The sequence below is a fragment of the Triticum dicoccoides genome, chromosome 6B (genome assembly GCF_002162155.2).
Source record: "Triticum dicoccoides isolate Atlit2015 ecotype Zavitan chromosome 6B, WEW_v2.0, whole genome shotgun sequence".
In the NCBI taxonomy this organism is placed as follows: domain Eukaryota; kingdom Viridiplantae; phylum Streptophyta; class Magnoliopsida; order Poales; family Poaceae; genus Triticum; species Triticum dicoccoides.
The window spans coordinates 115,842,639-115,849,355 of NC_041391.1; positions in this window are offsets into that span (position 1 = coordinate 115,842,639).

Sequence of the window (6,717 nt, forward strand, 5' to 3'; positions counted from 1 at the left end):
GGGCGAGCCGGCGCTAGTTCGGCCCCTGGGGCCGGCCTAGCTCCCAGTCACGCCCCCAGCCGCCCCCCAGTCACGGCAAAATTCAAACATAGTCGTTCCCGCGCCTAAAATAGACACCACAATCCGGCGATCAAGCGGCCTAGATCGGCGGCCGGATGAAATGTTCGGCGTACAAAAAAGCAGGAAAGGACGGAAGCCTGCATCAGGTGGCGAGGTCGGCCTCCGGCGTCGCCGGAGTCGGCGTGCGCGGGCTCGACGGGGCCTCTGTACTTGGCGGCGTGGCTTCTGTGCTGCGGGCAGTCTCGGCGGCATCAGCGGTCGGGCTTGGCGGCGGCGTCGGCGTGTGCGTGGGCGGCGTCACCGAGGGAAGCTGGTCCAGGATGAGGCCAACATGCGCCCTGTACCACGCCTTGACCACCTCGTCGGTGCTCTGGAGCATGTCCGCCCCGCCCAGCAGGAAAGTCAAGTCGGTGTTCCTCTTCTTCGCAGCGATGTTGGTCTGGAGTAGGTCGAGCTTGACGGCGTTGGTCGACATCAACGCCGACCAACGCGCCTCGGTCTTCTCTTCACGAAGGGCGTCCCGGACCTGTGCGTCGGCGAGGCAGTGCTGGATGGACTCCTGCATGCGAGCTGTGGCCGCGTCGGCGTGTTTCCCCTTCTTGGCACCTTTGTTGCCGTCCGGCCGCCCGTCTGACGCGCCCGGAGCCGGCGCGTCAGGCTTGTAGGTCTCCTTGGCTTTCTCGAGGGTGCGCCGGACTTCCGCCCACTTGTCGCACTTGTCGATGCGCTTGTAGACGTGGAGGTACTTGAACTCGACGTCGTTGTTGCCCTGCCGATACAGGCCGAACATGCGCAGCAACTGCGCAGGGACGAACAAACAGTTGGCCTGTGAACGGCGAAAAGAGGCGGGAGACCGGCGTGGCATACCTGATCCTCAATGTTGGCGCCACTCTCCGGGCGACCGGCGACCTCCTCGACGATCCCATGCCATTTGTTGCACGCCCCCTGGATACGCCCCCAATGGTTCGCCATCGCCTTCACCTCGCGCTGCATGTAGACGCCTTTGAAGTAGGGGTCGACGAGCTTGCGCTCGTCGATCTCGGCCTTGATGCGCGCCCAGCACATCTCGATGCTCTGGTTCGCGCCGGTGGTCGGGTCGAGGCAGACGACTTTCCATGCTTCGGCGAGGCATTCCTCCTCTTTGGACGCCCACTTGATGCGCGGCTCTGTCCTGGCCGGCGCCTTCTTCTTGCGCCCCCTCGCCGGCTCCTCCTCCTCCTCCTCGTCCTCCTCGTCCTGCTCCTCCTGTTCCTCGTCGCCGTAGACGTAGCCGAGCTCGCCGTCCATGCAGGCGCTGAGATCCACTGTCTCGTCCGCGGTGAACCCGGGAGACGCGGCGGCTGCGGCCGAACCTTCAGTGATGATCTCGTCCGTGTCGGCCTCGGTCTCGTCGGCGCCGCCGAGGTGAGAGAAGGGCAGCGTGCAACGGCGAAGAGGGGGCGTCGGGGAGGACGCGTACGCGGGCGGCGAGTGGTTGTATGGAGGGTACTGCACGCCGGCGAAGGCGGACGAGGGCGTGCGCTGGGCTGGGTGGCCATGGGGGAAGGCGATGTTCGGGTTGAACCCACCGTGTGCGTCCCCGTCGGCGTAGCCCGGCGACCCCCAGGGCGCGTACTGCGCGTGGTTGTTGGGGGGATTCATCATCCCCGCGCGAGCCGCCTCGGCCTCGGCCTGGTTAGCGGCAGCGGCGCCCGCAGCCGCGCGCGCCGTGTTGTCACGGGCCTTCTTGGCGAGGGCCTTGTTCCGCCGGTCGGCGATGACGGCCTCCCGTCGCTGTATTTCCACCCTCCAATCGGCGTTTGACATGCCCGGCGGTTTGGACGGTGGCGCCCTCGGCTTCCTCTGCTTCGGCTGGGCGACGGAGGTGGTAGCGGTTGCCGCGGCGCGGGGGACGGCGTACTTCTTCGGCGGCATGGCGGCCGGCTGGGAGGCGAGCAGGAGGGAGAATGGCGGGAGGAAAGGGGCAAATGGGAGGGAAGTGGAGGAAAAGCGGGAAGAAACGGCGGGAAGAGACGCTCGACTCGCCGACAGGGCGGACCCACACGCTCCTTTTCGCTTGTGTCGGCGCCCCAGGCGCCCCCCAGGGCGCCGGGTTCTGCCTGGGTCCGCCGGCACCAATTTCGGCCCGAGCCGGCGAAAAACGGGCTTCTGGGGGGAGGGGGGGGGGCGGCGACTGGCCCGTTTTTTCGGCGCCGGCGCGGAAAAAACGCCTGAGGAGGGCCTGTTGGGGGCGCGGCTGGAGATGCTCTAAATAAAATCTAGAAAAGTTGGGAACTGTCCGATCATTCAAGCCTACCAAATCAATCACCAATTCATCTCCTTGATGTGCGTCTTGAAGTTTTCTGTAGCCCCCCCGCCCCACCCCACCCAAATCACTGCGCGGTCATGAGCTTATTTCTCCCGGCCGTCATATCACATGGATCTATCTTCATTGCTCAACATTCTTTCTTGGCCAAGAAAAATAAAATAGAAATAATCACGACCCTAGCTAGTCCCTCGAGATGATTTGAGATCATGGTTTGCAAGACGACCAGAGTAAGAAGATAAGATTTTTAGTGGAGGGGCGAGAGAGAGGGAAAATAGTTGAGGCGGTCCAATAGGAGGGAGAAGTATGGTGGCTATGTGAACCATGTGGTGCATGTTGTAACTCTGATTATCCATGGATAATTCCTTGTGCCTTCAAATCCATACTATGCAAAGAAGCAACATACAATGCGCAAAAATGACATCAAGCAGTTTCAAAACAGAGAAGTAAAGCGATGAATAACCTATTCAATCTGTGGCTTAAGGAAATCTGGCTTGCGTGGTATGCAACCACTTAAATTTGTTTCTCCTCTCATAGGTCACCTAACAACCCCTTGGTTATGAAGTTGGTCCTCTGGTAGGTCAACAACTTTGAGATCTATATCGATACTTCAAACAAACCATGAATTGTAACTCCATACAAAAATGATGCATTGGGCCGACAGAGTTCATCAATACAAAGTTCATGAAAAATGAAAAATCGTGTTTTTGTGTCTGATTTGATTTTGCATTTAGGTGGTTCACAAGCTACTATATCGATAAAGCATGACATGTGTTCAACATGAACATCTTATATATCCAATGAAAGTTTGTAATGGGAAGACACAAGGGCAAGCCATACTTTATATATTTATCTTTACCTAATAATAAAGTGCGGATTACTTTTGCACGTTCACCATCATTAAAAGTATCCCAAAAGTTAATAATATTTACCCCCACTACCACTCGTAAGTCAAATTTTTTTCGTACTGGTCCAATTTCGTCCACCTGCTCTCACTAACCGCTTTGATCGAGTATTGTGCGTATCCACGAGTGGGCTCTGGCGGCCCACGGACACACATGCGATGGGCTCTTGCATGGCCGCCGGCCCACCTACGCTGGAAGAGGCAAAAACAATAGTGTGTTGTGTCGTTACAATGGATCAAACTTGCTACCTCTCAAGCACTACGTAATAACGTGAGGCTGCCCACCAACTGAACAAGACCATGTTTGTGTTTTGGTCCCACCTCTAGCACACTGGCGGAGCTTAGTGTATTGCTGGGGGGCTGTGGCCCCCCCAACCTTAGACAATTTTGTGAAGGAAATACTAATTTTGTGCTTAGTTAGAAGAAAAAATAGCATTTTGCCCTCTTAAATGTTCACATTTTGTGTTCCAGTCCCCCAAGCATTCTCCTGTAGCTCCGCCACTGCTCTAGCACCAGTTGAAATACATGTGTGAAATTTGCACCTACGTGGAAGCTGAGAATTTGTGGGCACACGTGACTTTAACAGAACCGTGGGCACTCTGCATGAGAAAAAGGGATTTGTGGGCTGAGGATTAAAGGAAGATGATTATGGGCACTCTGCATAAGAGGAGATTGTGGGGCTGCATAGAGAACGGCACTACGTGGGATGATCGACGGCTCTCTTCGAGCAGGACCTGTTCGCCGCAAGCCTTCTTATTTTGTTATTTTCTAGAAGGGTCTTTCACAAATTTTTTGTTTGGTTGGGGCGATTTATTTCCACTGCTTTTGATTTGTGCTACAAAAATTGAGAGGGAGCTCCGCTCTGTAGTTTATGTGACAATTATGCTCGTGTAGTCGGCTGTGGCGTAGTTGTGTGCCATGTGCTACCCGTGGCGGCAGTTGCCGGCCGTGTGTGGAGGAAAGAGAAGAAGGGCATGTATTTCATCTGGTAGCAAGAGATCATCATCACTAACGACGTGCCCCCCAAGCACACAGGCAGAAGAAGAAAGATGACACGGAAATTTAATCATACGATTGCAGCTTAAAGTCTAAGTGGTCAGGCGGGGAGCGAGGATTGAGGAGAGATGGCGTGTAATTGAACGGCATAATTGGGTGGGAAGCACTGGGGTGGAAAGGAAGGGATGCATATGTAATGGAAGTCGGGACAAGTTGCTGAATTGCTAGGAGAGTGATTGAACCAGTTGTGGTTCATGGCAATTTGAGTTTGTTCCAAAGCATGATCGTAGTATATGTAGAGGATTGCTATCTCGCATGCGAGCGTTGAGACGCTCGGTTTCCGATAAAGAAAAAAAAATCCTTTTAAAACAAATGAGCATGAGATGTAATTTGAAGGATACCAGGCCCCATCCTTTGAAATCAGGGGGCCGAGAGAGATTATGGAAGACAAGTTGGGGCTCACTGGTGGGATTTGCGGGAGGGAAGAAATTGGGGGTACATGCACACATGCATGAGACCCACATCCGACAGGGACAACTTTTGTCCGAGAGCTTTGCGTGTACAGGAATAGAGCGCTGCAACATGTGGCCGTCAAAGAATGATTTCGGTATATGTATACCCGTTGCAACGCATAATCTCTTTTTCTAGTAAATACTAAAATAGAGAAACCATAACAACTAGATGAAAGCCAACTTTCATACTTAACTACTCTCTGAAGTCAAATAACTGGATGCCATATCGTAAACACTAATATTTTTCTCCTATGAAATGCATTGGAGTACAATTGTTGTCTCTTCAAGGAAAAATACTACATTTTTAATAACTAGCTTATAGACGGTGTTCATTGCAAGGAACTACCTTCATAACATTCAATGGCCCCCGGCCCAACACAAATTTCCAAAGGAAATATTAGGGGAACATAATTAGAACAAAGTATTCTCATTAGCTCCTCTAAACACGCATACGTTGCTTTTTATCCTGACATCGCAGTCAAGCTCCGCCACTGATAATATTACTGTTTTTTTTACCGAATGACGAGCCAGGTAATTGCACCTGTGGTCGTGGAAGACATGGATAATGCATGATGACAGGCCAGTTGGCGTTAGACAAAATAAATATTCTTTTATTTTCTAACTGAGAAAGTAGAAATAACAAATTATTACTGGGATGAATCGAATCGAATCGATGCGACCACGGTCGTTCTCCCTTGGCTGTAGGCCTGGTTCATTATGAGAGGCATGTTTTGGAATAGCAGAGGTCTTGGCGACTTGGCTAAACACAAACACATTGTCGATTGTGTAAAGGATCATTCGTTGGACTTTGTGGCTATCACTGAGTCGGGCAAACGTGATTTTCCAACACGTGATCTGGACCACTTTTCATGTGGTTTTGATTACGAATGGCACGTCTTACCACTGACCGGGAGGTCGGGGGGAATTTTGCTAGGTATCAACTCTACATACTTACAACTTTTGTCCACGTCAAAGGAGGAGTACAATATCAAATTTCACCTTAGAAATAAGTCCGACAACTTCATCTAGAGTCTGGTAGCTGTATATGGCGCCGCTCAAGAGGAATTTAAATCTGCGTTTCTAAAAGAATTAGTCAACACCTGTCGAGACAATCCCCATCCCATGTTAATCGGGGGGGATTTTAATATCCTTCGATATCGACAGGAAAAAAACAATGATCGGTTTGACACTAGGTGGCCCTTCCTCTTTAATGCTGTTATTGACAGCCTCGATCTGAGGGAGATCACGATGTCTGGTCGTCAGTATACCTGGGCCAAACTTCGAAAAATTGGACCGGGTGCTAGTTACTACTGACTGGGAATATAAATATCCCCTAGCCTCGGTTCGGGCACTAGAAAGAATTGATGCCTTATCGGATCACGCTCCATTGCTAACTGATTTTGGACAACCAATCCCAAGTTCTAACTGTCACCAGTTTAAATTTGAACTGGGATGGCTCACTAGAGAGGGATTTCATGAACTAGTTAAGAAGGTGTGGGCGCGCCAGCCTCGTGGTAACACACCCATTCAACAATGGAATAATCGAATCCGCGCCTTGCGTCGATTCCTCCGAGGATGGGCCAAACATACCGCGGGCATTTACAAAAAAGAAAAATTGCGTTTGTCTACTTTAGTTGATTCCCTTGATAAAATAGCGGAGGTGAGGTCTTTGTTTGCTGTTGAGATTGAGCAAAAAAGTAATCTCAACGAGCAGATTGCCCGCCTATTACGCGAGGAAGAGATTAAATGGTACCAACGTAGCAAAGCGGATTCGCTGGTGCAAGGTGATGATAACACGAAATACTTTTAAATGCTAGCTAATGGTAGGCATAGAAAGAAGCGTATATTCGCCCTTGATCAAGAGGAAGGCCGAATAGAGGGGGATGTACCACTTAGAAATTTTATCACTAAGTTCTACAAAGACCTTTTTGGGCCTTCAC